At 37.0% G+C, this 18,378-nt stretch overlaps 1 pseudogene; it reads right to left on the bottom strand.

Moving 5' to 3' along the window:
- Window positions 1-3,383: 3,383 nt before the first annotated feature.
- LOC148006797 (U2 spliceosomal RNA) lies at window positions 3,384-3,507 on the bottom strand (annotated as a pseudogene).
- Between the last annotated feature and the right edge of the window lie 14,871 nt (window positions 3,508-18,378).

Here is an 18,378-nt window from a genome sequence, read left to right as displayed (position 1 = left end):
AAAGATGTTTAAAACTTCTTTTGGTGTTTCTCAGCCATTCAGCATTCCTCAGCTGAGAATTTTTCTTTAGCTCTGAACCCCATTTTTAATAGGGTTATTTGGCTCCCTGCGGTCTAAGTTCTTTGAGTTCTTTGTATATGTTGGATATAAGCCCTCTATCAGTTGCAGGATTGGAAATTATGTTTTTCCAATCTGTGGGTTGCCATTTTGTCCTAACAAGAGTGTCCTTTGCCTTACAGAAGCTTTGCAGTTTTATGAGATCCCATTTGTCGATTCTTGATCTTAGAGGGTAAGCCATTGTTGTTTAGTTCAGGAAATTTTCTCCAGTGCCTATGTGTTCGAGATGCTTCCCCACGTTTTCTTCTATTAGTTTGAGTGTATGTGGTTTGAAGTGGAGGTCTTGATCCTCTTGGACTTAAGCTTTGTACAGGGTGATAATCATGGATCGATCTGAATTCTTCTACATGTTGACCTCCAGTTGAACCAGCACCATTTGCTGAAAATGCTATCTTTTTTCCATTGGATGGTTTTGGCTCCTTTGTCAAAAATCAAGTGACCATAGGTGTGTGGGTTCATTTCTGGGTCTTCAATTCTATTCCACTGGTCTATCTGCCTGTCACTGTACCAATACCATACGTTTTTTTTATCATTATTGTTCTGTAATATTATTTGAGTTCAGGGATAGTAATTCCCCTGGAAGTGCTTTTATTGTTCAGGATAGTTTTAGCTATCCTATTTTTTTTTGTTATTCCAGATGAATACACAAATTGTTCTGTCTAACTCTCTGAAGAATTGGATTGGTATTTTGATGGGGATTGCACTGAATCTGTATATTGCTTTTGGTAAAATGGCCATTTTTACTATATTAATCCTGCCAATCCATGAGCATGGCAGATCTTCCCATCTTCTGAGATCTTCTTCAATTTCTTTCTTGAAGTTCTTTTTTTTTTTCATCTTTATTAACATGGGTATTTCTTATTTACATTTCGATTGTTATTCCCTTTCCATGTTTCTGGGCAAACATACCCCTAACCCCTCACCTTCTTCTTCTCTATGGATGTTTCCATCACCATCCTACTTCCATGACCGTCCTACCCTAAACAATCACGTTCACTGGGGCTTCAGTCTTGGCAGGACCAAGGGCTTCCCCTTCCACTGGTGCTCTTACTAGGCTATTCATTGCTACCTATGAGGTTGTAGCCCTGAGTCAGTTCATGTATAATCTTTGGGTAGTGGCTTGGTCCCTGGAAGTTCTGGTTGGTTGCCATTGTTGTTCATATGGGGTCTTAAGCCCCTTCAAGCTCTTTCAGTCCTTTCTAAGATTCCTTTTGGGGTCACTCAAGTATAATATCATATCATCTGCGAATAGTGATAATTTGAAATCCTCCTTTTTAATTTGTATCTCTTTGACATCCCTTTGTTTTCTGATTGGCCGTGCTACTATTTCGAGTACTATATTGAATATGTAGAGAGAGAGTGGACACTCTTGGCTAGACCCTGATTTTAGTGGGATTGCTTCAAGTTTCTCTCTGTTTATCTTAATGTTGGCTACTGGTTTACTGTAGATTCCATTTACTACATACGGGCCATGAACTCCTGATCTTTCCAGGACTTTTATCATGATGGGGTGTTGATTTTATCAAATGCTTTCTCAGCATATAATGAAAGTATCATGTATTTTTTTGTGTTTGTTTATATAGTGAATTAGATTGATGGATTTCCCTATAGTGATCTATCCCTGAACCCCAGGGATGAAGCCTACTTGGTCATGATGGATGAAATTTTGGATGTGTTCTTGGATTTGGTTTGCTAGATTTTTACTGAGTATATATGAGTCAATATTCACAGCTGAAATTGTTCTGAAGTTCCATTTCTTTGTTGGATCTGTGTATGGTTTAGATATAGGCCTGAGTGTAGCTTCATTGAAGGAATTAGTTAATGTTCCTTCTTCTACTTTGTAGAATAGTTTGGAAACTATTTGTTTTAGGTCTACTATAAAGCTCTGACAGAATTCTGCATTAATCCTATCTGGTAGTGGGACACTTTTGATTGGGAAACTTTTAGTAATTACTTCTATTACTTTAGGAGTTATGGGGATGTTTAGGTGATTTATTTGGTCCTGATATAACTTTGGTCCCTGTATCTTTCTAGAAAATTGCCCATTTCATCCACATTTTTTCAGTTTTGTTGAATATAGGCCTTTGTAGTTCAATCTGATCATTTTTTGAATTTCATCAGATTTTCTTGTTATGTCTCCCTTCCATTTCTGATTTTGTTAATTAGGATACTGTCTCTGGGCCCACTGGTTTTTCTAGCTAATTGTTTACCTATCTTGATTATATTCAAAGACCAAACTCCTGGTTTTGCTGATTCTTTGTATATCTCTTTTTTATTATACTTGATTGATTTCAGCTGTGAGTTTCATTATTTACTGCCATCTACTCCTCTTGAATTTATTTGCCTTTTTTGTTCTAGACCTTTATGTATACGGTCTATCTGCTAATGTGTGCTATCTCCTCTTTCATTGTGGAGGCACTCAGCACTATGAAACTTAAGATATCTAGCAGATATTTCAGCTACCATAGTGCCAGACATTGACTGTTTAAAAGACAGCATTTTATTTTTTATATTTTTACAACAACATCCCAGAATCTATATGCCCTTTTACTGAATGCACCTTATACTTAAGCTACAGAACATGAAAGTACTAAGCTGAAACTAACCAGGATGTTTCCATTCTGAGGAAAATAATTCAGCTTTACTGAAAAAGTTATGAACATTTCCAATAGTGAAGTCAAATCCAGGCCCTACACAGTTGTTAAACTTGTGGACCATCAAAAAGCCTAGGAAGAATACACATATTTTACTAGAGCTGTGGCAAATATAACTTCTAATATACTCTTAACTCTTGAGGGCTTAGAACCTAACAGAGGACCAAATAATGCTATTTCTGTAAACCAGACTCATTCTTAATGCCTATCCTTATCCACAAATAAGCACAGTACTGTTTACTAAGAATACAAGTCATTTTCAATTGACTTTTTAAAAATACCAAAATATTCCATGACAAAACCAAATTTACCCAATATCTTTCTACAAATCCAGCCCGACAAAGGATAATAAATGGTAAAGGCCAACTTAAGGAGGCAAGCTACACCCTAGAATAAGAAAGAAACTAATTGTCTTGGAAACAAAACGAAGAGAAGAAAAGCACAGAAATATTATTTCACATCCAAATACCAATATAACAGGAAGCAATAAGCACTATTCCTTAATATTTATCAACATCAATGGACTAAATTCCCCAATAAAAGACACAGATTAACAAACTGAATACGCAATGAAGACCCTGCATTCTGCTGCCTACAGGAATCACACCTCAGAGACAAAGACATACACTACCTCAGAGTGAAAGGCTGGAAAACCATTTTCCAAGAAAATGGTCTGAAGAAACAAGCTGGAGTAGCCATTCTACACTTGATCTTAGCCAAAAGGCCGAGAAGCGATGGAGTAGCATTTCTAATATCGGGTAAAATCGATTTTCAACCAAAAGTCATCAAAAAAGAAAAGGAAGGACACTTCATATTCATCAAAGAAAAAATCTGCCAAGGTGTACTCTCAATCCTAAATACCTATGCTCCAAATACAAGGTCACTTCCATACATAAAAGAAACATTACTAAAGCTCAAAGCACACATTGAACCTCACACATTAATAGTAGGAGATTTCAACACCCCACTCTCGTCAAAGGACAGGTCATAGAAACAGAAATGGAACAGAGACATAGCCAGACTAAGAGAAGTCATAAACCAAATTGACTTAACAGATATTTATAGAACATTCTATCCTAAAAGAAAAGGATACACCTTCTTCTCATCACTGCATGGTACTTTCTCCAGAACTAACCATATAATTGGTCATAAAACAGGCCTCAACTGATACAGAAAGATAGTAATAATCCCATGCATCCTGTAAGACCACCACGGGCTAAAGCGGTCTTCAGTAACAATAAGAAAAGAATGTCCACATATACACGGAAGTTGAACAATGGTCTACTCAATGATAACCACAGAGACAAAGGTAGAGTCAAGGAAGAAATAAAGAAATTAAAGACTTCTTTGAATTTAATGAAAATGAAGGCACAACATACCCAAACTTATGGGACACAATGAAGCTGGGATACGAGGAAAACTCATAGCTTTGAGTGCCTGCAGAATGAAACAGGAGAGTGAATATGTCACCAGCTTGACAGCAACCTAAAATCTCTAGAACAAAAAGAAGCAAATACACCCAGGAGGAGTAGAAGGTAGGAAATAATCAAACTCAGAGCTGAAATCAACCAAGTAGAAACAAAAAGGACCATAGAAAGAATCAACAGAACCAAAAGTTGGTTCTTTGAGAAAATCAACAAAATAGACAAACCCTTAGCCAGACTAATGAGAAGATACAGAGAGTGTGTCCAAATTAACAAAATCAGAAATGAAAAGATAGACATAACTACAGAAACAGAGGAAATTCAAAAAATCATCAGATCCTACTATAAAAACCTATATTCAACAAAACTTGAAAATCTGGAGGAAATGGACAATTTCCTAGACAGAGACCAGGTACCAAAGTTAAATCAGGAACAGATAAATCATTTAAACAAACCCATAACTCCTAACAAAATAGAAGCAGACATTAAAGTTCTCCCAACCAAAAAGAGCCCAGGTCCAGACCGGTTTAGTGCAGAATTCTATCAGACCTTCATAGAAGACCTCATACCAATACTATCCAAACTATTCCACAAAATGGAAACAGATGGAGCAGTACCGAATTCCTTCTATGAAGCCAAAATTACTCTTATACCTAAACCACACAAACACCCAACAAAGAAAGAGAACCTCAGACCAATTTCCCTTATGAATATCGATGCAAAAATACTCAATAAAATTCTGGCAAACCGAAGCCAAGAGCACATTAAAACAATCATCCACTATGATCAAGTAGGCTTCATCCCAGGTGTACAGGGATGGTTTAATATACGGAAAACCATCAACGTGATACATTATATAAACAAACTGAAAGAACAAAACCACATGATCATTTCATTAGATGCTGAGAAAGCATTTGACAAAATTCAACACCCCTTCATGATAAAAGTCCTGGAAAGAATAGGAATGCCAGGCCCATACCTAAACATAGTAAAAGCCATATACAGCAAACCAGTTGCTAACATTAAACTTAATGGAGAGAAACTTGAAGCAATCCCACTAAAATCAGGGACTAGACAAGGCTGCCCACTCTCTCCCTACTTATTCAATATACTTCTTGAATTTCTAGCCAGAGCAATCAGACAACAAAAGGAGGTCAAGGGGATACAGATTGGAAAAGAAGAAGTCAAAATATCACTATTTGCAGATCATATCATATTATATTTACGTGATCCCAAAAGTTCGACCAGAGAACTACTAAAGCTGATAAACAACTTCAGCAAAGTGGCTGGGTATAAAATTAACTCAAATAAATCAGTAGCCTTCCTCTACACAAAAGAGAAACAAGCCGAGAAAGAAATTAGGGAAACGACTCCTTTCATAATAGTGCCAAATAATATATAATACCTGGGTGTGACTTTAACCAAGCAAGTAAAAGTTCTGTACAATAAGAACTTCAAGCCTCTGAAGAAAGAAATTGAAGAAGACCTCAGAAGATGGAAAGATCTCCCATGCTCATGGATTGGCAGGATTAATATAGTAAAAATGGCCATTTTACCAAAAGCAATCTACAGATTCAATGCAATCCCCATCAAAATACCAATCCAATTCTTCAAAGAGTTAGACAGAACAATTTGCAAATTCATCTGGAATAACAAAAAACCCAGGATAGCTAAAACTATCCTCAACAATAAAAGGACTTCAGGGGGAATCACTATCCCTGAACTCAATCAGTATTACAGAGAAATAGTGATAAAAACTGCCTGGTATTGGTACAGAGACAGACAGATAGCCCAATGGAATAGAATTGAAAACCCAGAAATGGACCCACTCAAAAATGATCACTTGATTTTTGACAAAGGAGCCAAAACCATCAAATGGAAAAAAGATAACATTTTCAGCAAATGGTGCTGGTTCAACTGGAGGTCAACATGTAGAAAAATGCAGATCAATCCATGATTATCACCCTGTACAAATCTTAAGTCTAAGTGAATCCAGGACCTCCATATCAAATGACATACACTCAAACTAATAGAAAAAAATGTGGGGAAGCATCTCGAACACATGGGCACTGGAAAAAATTTCCTGAACAAAATTCCAGTGGCTTATGCTCTAAGATCAAGAATCGACAAATGGGATCTCATAAAACTGCAAAGTTTCTGTAAGGCAAAGGACACTGGGGTTAGGACAAAATGGCAACTAACAGATTGGGAAAAGATCTTTACCAATCCTACAACAGATAGAGGGCTTATATCCAAAATATGCAAAGAACTCAAGAAGTTAGACAGCAGGGAGACAAATAACCCTATTAAAAAATGGGGTTAAGAGCTAAACAAAGAATTCATAGCTGAGGAATGCCAAATGGCTGAGAAACACCTAAGGAAATGTTCAACATCTTTAGTCATAAGGGAAATCAAAATCAAAACAACCCTGAGTTTTCACCTCACACCAGTAAGAATGGCTCAGATCAAAAACTCAGGTGACAGCAAATGCTGGCAAGGACGTGGCGAAAGAGGAGCACTCCTCCATTGTTGGTGGGATTGCAGACTGGTACAACCATTCTGGAAATCAGTCTGGAGGTTCCTCAGAAAATTGGACATTGTGCTACCTGAGGACCCAGCTATACTTCTCTTTGGCATTTACCCAAAAGATGCCCCAACATGTAAAAAAGACAAGTGCTCCACTATGTTCATAGCAGCCTTATTTATAATAGACAAAAGGTGGAAAGAACCAAGATGCCCTTCAACAGAGGAGTGAATACAGAAAATATTGTACATCTACAAAATGGAATATTACTCAGCTATCAAAAACAATGACTTTATGAAATTCTTAGACAAGTAGATCTAAGTATAAAATATAATTCTGAGTGAGATAACCCAATCACAGAAAAACACACCTTATGTACTCACTGATTAGTGGATATCAGCTCAAATGCTAGTATTTCCCAAGGTACAATCCACAGGCCACATGAAGTTAACAAACAAGCATGACTAAAGAGGAATCGGGTCACCTCACTCAGCATCTTCTGTCACCTGAGTTTTTTATCTTAGCCACTCACACTGGAGTGAGGTGAAATCTCAGGGTTGTTTTGATTTGAATTTCCTTTTGACTAAAGATGTTGAACATTTCTTAGGTGTTTCTCAGCCATTCGACATTCCTCAGCAGAGAATTATTGCTTTAGCTCTGAACCCCCTTTTTTAAAAATAGGGTTATTTTGATCAGTTTGTACTACAAAAGCCTATATTCAACAAAACTGAAAAAATCTGGATGAAATTGGCAATTTTCTACAAAGATACAGGGGCCAAAGTTAAATCAGGACCAAATAAATCACCTAAACATTAGCATAACTCCTAAAGTAATAGAAACGATTACTAAAAGTCTCCCAATCAAAAATATACCACTACCAGATAGGATTAATGCAGAATTCTGTCAGACCTTTATTGAAGACCTAAAACCAATAGTTTGAAAACTATTCTACAAAATAGAAACAGAAGGAACATTAACCAATTTCTTCAGTGGAGCTATACTCCTTCCTATATCTAAAACACACACAGGTCCAACAAAGAAATGGAACTTTAGATTAATTTCTGCCCAGAATATTGACTCATATATGCTCAATAAAATTCTAACAAACCAAATCCTGGAACATATCCAAAAATTCAAACATCATGATCATGTAGGCTTCGTCCCAGGGGTGTAAGGATGAATCACTATATGGAAATCCATCAATGTAATTCAGTATATAAACAGACTAAAAGGAAAAAAAACATGATAATTTCATTATATGCTGAGAAAGCATTTGATAAAATCAACACCCCTTCATGATAAAAGACCTGGAAAGATCAGGAGTTCATGGCCCATATATAGTACATACAATCTACAGTAAACCAGTAGCCAACATTAAAATAAAAAGAGAAAAACTTGAAGCAAACCCACTAAAATCAGAGTCTAGCCAAGGGTGTCCACTTTCTGTACTTATTCAATATAGTACTTGAAACCCTGCAGGTCCAATCAGAAAACAAAAGGATATGAAAGAGATACAAATTAGAAAGGAGGATTTCAAAATATCACTGTTTGCAGATGACGAGATAGTATACTTGACTGACCCCAAAAGATCACCCAGAGAACTATTAAGCCTGATAACCAACTTCAGCAATGTGCTGTGTACAAAATTAACTCAAACTAATCAGTAGCCATCTTCGACTCAAAGGGTAAACAGACTGAGAAAGAAATTAAGGCAACAACACCCTTCATAATAGTCACAAACAACATAAAATACCTCGGTGTGACTCTATGCAAGTAAGTGAAAGATCTTTATGAAATGAACTTCAAGTGGCTGAAAAATGAAATTGAAGGTCTCAGAATATGGAAAGACCTCACGTGTCCATGCATTGGCAGGAATGATATAGTAAAATTGGATGTTTTGCTGAAAGCAATCTACAGATTCAATGCAATCCCCATGAAAATTCCAAGAGGGTTTTTCACAGAGTTAGAAAGAGCAATTTAAAAACCCAGGATAGTGAACACTATCCTCAACAAGAAAAGAACTTCTGAGGGAATCACCATCCCTAACTAAGCTGTATTACAGAGCAATAGTGATAAAAATCTATATGATACTTGAACAGAGACAGGCAGGAAGACAAGTAGAATAGAATTGAATACCCAGAAATGAACACACACGGCTATGGTCCCTTGATATTTGACAAAGGAGGTATAAACCTCTAGTGTAAGAAAGATATAGCATTTTCAACAAATGGTGTTCTTTCAACTTGAGGTCAGCATTTAGAAGAATGAAAATCAAGCCACTCTTACCACCTTAATCTAAGCTTAAGTCCAAGTGGATCAATGATCTCTGCATCAAACCAGATATGCTCAACCTAATAGATGAAAACTCGGGAATTGTCTCGAGAACATGGACACTGGGAAAATTTCCTCAAAAAAAAAAAAAAAAACATGAATGGCTTACGCTCTAGGATCAAGAATCAACAAATGGTACTTCATAAAACTGCAAAGCTCCTTTAAGGCAAACAACAGTGTCATTAAGAGAAAAAAACCACCGACAGATTGCGATAACATCTTTACAATCCTGCAACTGATAGAGAGCTAATATCAAAAATATAAAATAACTCAAAAATAAAACTCAAGAGAGCCACATAACCCAATAAGAATGGGCTGCAGAGCTAAACAAATATTTCTCAGCTGAGGAATATCAAATGGCTGAGAAGTACTTAAAGAAATGTTCAACATCCTTAGTCATTAGGGAAATTTAAATCAAAACAACCCTGAGATTCCACATCACACCAGTCAGGATGGCAAAGTTCAATAAATCAGGTGACAACAGATGTCAGGGTAGAGAAAGATTAAAATTCCTCCATTGTTATGTCTCCCTTTCATTTCTGATTTTGTTAATTAGGATACTGTCTCTGGGCCCAATGGTTACTCTAGCTAAGGGTTTACCTATCTTGATTATTTTCAAAGAACAAGCTCCTGGTTTTGCTGATTCTTTGTATAGCTCTTTTTTATTATACTTGGTTGATTTCAGCTGTGAGTTTTATTATTTCCAGCCATCTACTCCTCTTGAGTTTATTTGCCTCTTTCTGTTCTAGATCTTTATTCATACTGTCAATCTGCTAATGTATGCTATCTCCTGTTTCATTGTGGAGGCACTCAGCACTATGAAACTTAAGATATCTAACAGATATTTGGGGTACCACAGTGCCAGACATTGACTGTTTAAAAGATAGCATTTTATTTTTTATATTTTTACAACAACATCCCCGAATCTATGCCCTTTTTCTGAGCTGTGGCAAATATAGCTTCTAATGTACTATTAACTCTTGAGGGCTTAGAACCTAACAGAGAACCAAATAATTCTATTTCTGTAAACCAGACTAATTTTTAATGCCTGTCCTTATCCACAAATAAGCATAGTACTGTTTACTAAGAATACAAGTTATTTTCAATTGACTTATTAAAAATAAGACAATTTTTAATTTTCTGCACTGCAGAAAATCTCTACTTGTTAACATGAAGGGACATCTAACTTTGGGGTGTCCAACCCTATGTGATACATGCACCACATGACCCTACCCCCTGGAGTACACAATGTACCTCATGTGAAGGGACTAGAAGATGGTGAAATCTAGAGCACTAGGTTTCCTGCTAAGAGGAAATATCCTCTATGTAATAGTGGAGCTGCACCTTGCTAACATAATAAGTGAATCACCTAAGGAAGACATTCAAAATGACATTACAAGTTGGCATGCCATAGGGAAGGGGACATTTTCACGTAACCATACAACTAAGTGGATAATAGTATGCATTCAACTGATGCTGAGAGATGGACTTTTTCTTCTTCTATGTTATATGAATCCTCATCATTACGAAAACGTGTTTCACATACATTTATGAGGCTTAAAATTAATATGCATAAGAATCAATCAATAAATCAATAAACAAATCAATCAATTTTAAAAAATTACCTGTACAAAATTGTGAACTGTAAGATTTCAACCAATCTGTTCTCCTTAATAGTCCTGTCAGTACCAACTACATAACTGAAGATCACTTAAAAGATGTATTTAGGAGCTCTCTGCTCCCAAACCCCGAGGGAGAGAGACCTCACCGCCTGGTCAGGTGGGCACTCCTGAGGCTGCAGAGCGGAGGAGACCACCAACACTGCCCACCCCTGCCCACATCCCTGGCCCAAGAGGAAACTGTATAAGGCCTCTGGGCTCCCGTGGGGGAGGGCCCAGGAGCGGCAGGACCCCTGCGCCTGAGACACCGCCGGAACCTGAAGGAAACAGACCGGATAAACAGTTCTCTGCACCCAAATCCCGTGGGAGGGAGAGCTAAACCTTCAGAGAGGCGGACACGCCTGGGAAACCAGAAGAGACTGCACTCTGTGCACATCCAGACGCCAGAGGAAAACACCAAATGCCATCTGGAACCCTGGTGCATGGAGGCTCCCGGAGAGAGCGGCACAGATCTTCCCAGTTGCTGCCGCCACGGAGAGGACTTAGGCAGTACCCCACGAGCAAACTTGAGCCTTGGAACCACAGGTAGGACCAACTTTTCCCCTGCAAGAAACCTGCCTGGTGAACTCAAGACACAGGCCCACAGGAACAGCTGAAGACCTGTAGAGAGGAAAAACTACACGCCCGAAAGCAGAACACTCTGTCCCCATAACTGGCTGAAAGAAAACAGGAAAACAGGTCTACAGCACTCCTGACACACAGGCTTATAGGACAGTCTAACCACGGTCAGAAATAGCAGAACAAAGTAACACTAGAGATAATCTGATGGCGAGAGGCAAGCGCAGGAACCCAATCAACAGAAACCAAGACTACATGGCATCATCGGAGCCCAATTCTCCCACCAAAGCAAACACGGAATATCCAAACACACCAGAAAAGCAAGATCTAGTTTCAAAATCATATTTGATCATGATGCTGGAGGACTTCAAGAAAGACATAAAGAACTCCCTTAGAGAACAAGTAGAAGCCTACAGAGAGGAGTCGCAAAAATCCCTGAAAGAATTCCAGGAAAACACAATCAAACAGTTGAAGGAATTAAAAATGGAAATAGAAGCAATCAAGAAAGAACACATGGAAACAACCCTGGACATAGAAAATCAAAAGAAAAGACAAGGAGCTGTAGATACAAGCTTCACCAGCAGAATGCAAGAGATGGAAGAGAGAATCTCGGGAGCAGAAGATTCCATAGAAATCATTGACTCAACTGTCAAAGATAATGTAAAGCGGAAAAAGCTACTAGTCCAAAACATACAGGAAATCCAGGACTCAATGAGAAGATCAAACCTAAGGATAATAGGTATAGAAGAGAGTGAAGACTCCCAGCTCAAAGGACCAGTAAATATCTTCAACAAAATCATAGAAGAAAACTTCCCTAACCTAAAAAAAGAGATACCCATAGGCATACAAGAAGCCTACAGAACTCCAAATAGATTGGATCAGAAAAGAAACACCTCCCGCCACATAATTGTCAAAACACCAAACGCACAAAATAAAGAAAGAATATTAAAAGCAGTAAGGGAAAAAGGTCAAGTAACATATAAAGGCAGACCTATCAGAATCACACCAGACTTTTCGCCAGCAACTATGAAGGCCAGAAGATCCTGGACAGATGTCATACAGACCCTAAGAGAACACAAATGCCAGCCCAGGTTACTGTATCCTGCAAAACTCTGACTTAACATAGATGGAGAAACCAAGATATTCCATGACAAAACCAAATTTACACAATATCTTTCTACAAATCCAGCACTACAAAGGATAATAAAGGGTAAAGCCCAACATAAGGAGGCAAGCTATACCCTAGAAGAAGCAAGAAACTAATCGTCTTGGCAACAAAACAAAGAGAATGAAAGCACACAAACATAACCTCACATCCAAATATGAATATAACAGGAAGCAATAATCACTATTCCTTAATATCTCTCAACATCAATGGCCTCAACTCCCCAATAAAAAGACATAGATTAACAAACTGGATACGCAATGAGGACCCTGCATTCTGCTGCCTACAGGAAACACACCTCAGAGACAAAGACAGACACTACCTCAGAGTGAAAGGCTGGAAAACAACTTTCCAAGCAAATGGTCAGAAGAAGCAAGCTGGAGTAGCCATTCTAATATCAAATAAAATCAATTTTCAATTAAAAGTCATCAAAAAAGATAAGGAAGGACACTTCATATTCATCAAAGGAAAAATCCACCAAGATGAACTCTCAATCCTCATCTTCGATTGGTTTATATACAAGTGTGCAATTTCTAGGCTTGAAAGTAAAATGATGCTATCTGGTGCTGGATAGAGGAGCCTTATTTTTTATTATGGCAGCTTGCTATTTTTGTAACATGGTGATTTGGTTGAACACAATAAAGTACAGTAGTAACTGATCTCCCCCTCTTCCTGGATGAGTGAGGAGATGATTAAATGTTGATGTCAGCATCCATGAGCATATTCAGATGAGCTTCTGCTTCTGTTGAAAAGGATGCTGTGTTTGATTGTGGTCCGAAGCTTTGAAGCACTACTTGGCATCTCCTTCCTTGGAGGTCTCACTGTTTAAACATAACAGATTTGATAGCTTGTTGGTAAGGTGAGGGCCAGCTTGTCTCCACTAGGTCATCTTCATTTGAATCCGGTGGTTATACGGTTTTGTTCTAGGGATATTTCATTTTTTTAATAACGGTTTTAGCTGACATTCATGGAGAGAATGAATCCTTAGAAGTGTGCCACTAGTGAAAGGAAATCCTGTCTAGAGTATGTTTCTTTACAAAGCTGTGTCACACCATCCTTTGGGCCCTCTGCTGGAAAAGTAGAATCAAGTCTCAAATAATGCCTTTTAAATTGTATCCTCTAGTATTATAGATGTAGGACAGTACTGTATCATACCTCTGTGGATGTAAAATAGCTTGTACCTGCTTTATGATACGTAGTAGTGACCGTGCTTTATCAGAGCTGTTTTTAATGATGTTGCTCAGAATGTTTTCTTTCCAGATGATGATTGAGAAGCTAATTAAAAAAAATGGTGCCAGGTACCACAAGAGTAACAGAACTGTGCTTTTTTCTCGTTTTTTTTTTCCTTTTTTTTTTTTAATGGAGTGTGCTGGGTGTCTCTACAGTTTTGTTCAGATGACTGCAGAACCTGGAAAAGCTGTTGCTGCTGTTGATGCATAACACACTGCTATTATTGGTCTTTTTATATAAATATAAATATATATATACAGATATATAATTTGAATTTTTTGAAACTTTACCTGTGCTGTCAACTTTCGAAAAAAGTATCCCCGTTTACTGTGTTGAGTTGTCACTGTACAGAAATTAACAGCCATATTGGTCTAGAAATGTTGAACTTAAGTTTTTTCCATTTGTACAGGGGTAACACACTGTATTAAATATGTAAGGTCTTATATACGTGGGTTTGATTACAAAAACTAATAAAGTATTCTCTAAATTTAAAAAAAAGATGTATTTAGAAGAAATCTAATAATTTTAACTGGATGTTTTATATATTTACATTTCAAATGTTATCTCCTTTCCCTCCCTTCTATCCACCTTCCCCTCCACATTCTTCCATGAAGATTTTCCATTCCCATGCACCCCTCCCAATTCAGTGCCCTGGCATTATGCTATATTTGGGAAATGAGCCTTCACAGGGCCAAGGGCTTTTCCTCCTATTGATGCTGGATATGCCATCCTCTGCCACATATTTGTCTGGAGTCATGGGTCCCACCATTTTTGTTTGGCGGTCCAGTCCTTGTAACTGTGGATGGAGGTCTAGTTGGTTGATATTTCTGTTCTTCCTATGCGGTTACAAAACCCTTCATCTCCTCCAGTCCTTTCTACAACTGCTCCATTGTCTTCCCTGTGTTCAGTCTCATTATTGACTTCAATCCTTATTCCTATTAGTAAGGTTCTGTTAGAACCTCTCTGGAGATATGCAAATCAGGTTCTTGTCAGTAAGCACTTTTTGGCATCAGCAATAGTGACTGAGTTTGGTGGCTGCATATGGGATGGATTCATAGCTGTGTGAGTTTCTTGATGAGTTTTTGTTCAGGCTCAGCTCCACTCTTTGTTCCTGTATATCTTCCTGTGAGTATTTTGATTTACCTTCAAAGAAAGACTGAAGCATGCTCATTTTGGTCTTCCTTCATCTTGAACTTCATATGGTCTGTGAATTGTTTCTTGGGTATTCAGGACTTTTGGGCAAATATCAACTTATCAGTGAGTGCAGATCATGTGTGTTCTTTTGTGAGTGGGTTAAATGACTCAGGATGATATTTTCTAGTTCCACCCACTTGCTTAAATATTGCTTTTAGACATTGTTTTAATAGCTGAGTAGTTTTGCATTGTGTAAATGTACCACATTTTCTGTATTCATTTTTCTGTTGAAGGGTGTCTGGCTTCTTTGTAGCTTTTGGCTATTATTAAATAAGGCTGCGAAGAACACATTGGACCATGTGTCCTTGTTATATGTTGGAGCATCTTTTGGGTATATATTCCGAGCTGTAGTGTAGCTGGATCCTCAGGTACTACAATGCCAAGTATTCTGGGGAACCACCACAATGATTTATAGAGTGGTTGTAGCAACTTGCAATCCCACCTAAAATGGAGGAGTGTTCCTTTTTCTCCACATCCTTGCCAACATGTGAAGTCACCTGAGATTTAATCTTATCCATTCTGTCTGGTGTGATGTGGAATCTCAAGGTTGTTTTGTTTTGCATTTCGATGACAACTAAGGATGTTGAGCATTGCATTAGGTTCTTCGTGTCCATTCGAAATTCCTCAGTTGAGAATTCTTTGTTTGGTCCTGTAATTCCATTTTTAATAGTATTATTTGGTTCTCTGGTTGACAATGGGTGTTCTAAATCCTCTTGCCAAAATCTTGCATTCCATTTGACATTATACAAGAGAATTAATAATTCTGAACTGTGACACCAAGAAGAAAGTGAGAAACATAAGGACTAAAAGATGGAGTTTCTTAGAAAGGTTCATGTTTAATTTTTCTTGTGCCAGTGCCCTCAACTGAGAAAATGAGTGATGCTGTTGATTCCTAAGATGCTACAATCCACCAAGCTTTCTAGCCAATATTCAACATAGGGAAATGAAACTTTTAAAGCGGAGAGAATCTTTGCTATTTCTTGTAAGATATTGTCTCATCATTTATGTTAGTCATAAGGACACTATGTAGAAAAGATGACTTTGATTAACTTATAGTCCTCCCATATGCCTTCTTCTTCACGAGATTACAGGCATTTGGCAGCAAATCTACACACTTTCCCAGAGAACATTTATGGGTGTGTGACTGCTGCTGTTTTCCTTGTTATGTGGTTTATATGAGGGATTGCTTTTTCACATTAGGAAGTACATCTGCGAAGTGTGTAGATGCATGCCATAATCCCTTAGGGATGATTGGCTTGAAAATTGAATTTTCAGAACTAGTATGAGTTCTTGAATTTGAGCCTCAAATAAGGTTATGTCCAAATATCTTCAATTCAGAAAAAATAAATCTGAGAAATATTTCAAAGTATGCTTGTTGTCTTTTCAATTGTTTTGTTTTCCCATTTATTTTAAATCCTATCTGTGTGATTGGAGAGACTCATATGTTCATGAGTGCACGAGGACAAAAGAGGATTATGAAAATCAAAAGATGTATTCATAGGTGCTTGTGAGCCTGGGAACAACATTCCCTTAAATAACAAACACTCTCCACAGTCCCAAATACAGAACATTTAATATATCTATTTAAATTAAAGGTACAGATGCTTACAAATGCTAGATGTGATCTAGCATCACTCAGCCTGGTTTTAACTTTGTTTCTCTAAATCCATTCTTGCCTTCTTTCATATTGAGAATATTACTATCATTTGCCACCATGCCTGGCATTATGTTTTCATTAAAAAGCAATTACTTAAAAAACACTTCAATCATATTGTTTTGTGTTTAACACCCAGTCCTTGATTTATATCAAATTAGGCAACAACTTCGCATTTGATTTCTGTTACTGTGCTAACAGAAAATTGGGGAATTTTAGGGTTCCTAAAATTCCTGTTTATAGAATTGTATTCCTGCTTATAGAATTGCATGGTAAAAACTTAAGCATGAACTAAAGGAAGGCATAGAGGAATAAAAATTACTGACTTTCTAAGTATGCTTTTCAACACTGCAATGGGCTGACAAGCCAAGTATAGCATTTCTCACATTGCATTGAGTCCAGCTACACTGATGACTAATCAAAGAAGGCCCTTAAACTCATGTTCTCATTTCCTCCTCTCAAATGATTCTAATTTTATCAAGGTGATAAAAATTAAACAGTACAATATTTTGCATAAGCTTTCTCAAATGAACTTGTGGAGATGCATAATGTGAAAGTCACAAAGAAGAAATAAAAAAGATATATATTTAAATTAAATTAAATGAAAAAAAGAACTTGGTGAAAAAGTCATCTGTGGGAGGAACCTGATCTTAAAAATCTGTCAAAGGACTTCAAACTATTGCACATCATATGAGTACATATCAAACGTTGCCCATTGCTGATGATGTGCTCAATGATCAAGTAGAATTTCTGAAAAAGTTACTTGACACTGTTTTATCAGACTAACAAACTTCCTTCGCAGTCAGGGAAATGTGACAGTATGCAGAAAATGGAGATTTCACATTTTATATATCTCCATATGTCAAATATAGAAGGTGTGGTGGTCAGCAACCAGAAGCTTTAGTTCTAAATACTAGAATTCAAATTGGTAGAAATGACACTACATGTTTCCAGAGTAAAGGTAAAGAGTATAAAAATGAATGTATCCTCTTACAAAATTTTCCCTCACCCAAAGATACGAAACAAAACACAACAAACAAACCAAAAAGTGAAACCAAACAAAACCAACCAACCAACCAACCAACCAAATGAACAGCAGCAACAACAACAAATACAACATTAATAGTAACAACAACAAAAAATCCAGGGATTAGTGAAGAAGTTGGTGGGAAAGATCTTCAGTGTCAAAGGATGAGGAAGTTAGCTGTGAAGAGGAATATTCTAAGAAGAGTATAGGTAGAAAAAAAAGTTTTAGGAATATGACTCCAAAAATAAAATGTGAGAAAGATTTATTACACTGTGCATGTCAGTATGGAAGGAAGAAAGCTTGCAAAGCTTTTAGGCTACACAACAATTTAAAGGGATCTCTAAGTAAGAGAATAGGACACATTGTCATTGCAAGGGAAGGAAACAAAGAATTGTTGGTTATGTAGTATCAAATGATGAGCCATGAGAACATAAATGTATGTAATTTTTGCATGGTTCCTACAGTTTATACTTCAAAATGTACATGTATATAAAATAAATGTATGTATTCAGCAATATTTAATGATATAAGAGCCCATGTGTTTTTTAGGAGTGCAGAGAGAGGTTAAAAAAAGGTGTGTTAGAATCAGGATTTGTAAAGTAAAAAAGCAATTAAATTACACTCTGAACAGTAAAGTACCAAATAACAGTAAAAAATAAAAAATAAAAAAACATTATTTTGAAAGAATGAAACTATTTCACAAACTATTGTTCAGAAATAGTAGTGTGTTATGTTTTTTTTATTTGTGTGTTTGTGTATGTAATATGAAACTAAATAATCTTTAATTATTCCTATTTGGATAAAATGCATGAGATTCTTCA

This window comes from Rattus norvegicus, chromosome 1, assembly GCF_021556685.1.
Source record: "Rattus norvegicus strain SHRSP/BbbUtx chromosome 1, alternate assembly SHRSP_T2T, whole genome shotgun sequence".
Classification (NCBI taxonomy): Eukaryota; Metazoa; Chordata; class Mammalia; order Rodentia; family Muridae; genus Rattus; species Rattus norvegicus.
This window is presented reverse-complemented; position numbering and strand designations above follow the sequence as displayed.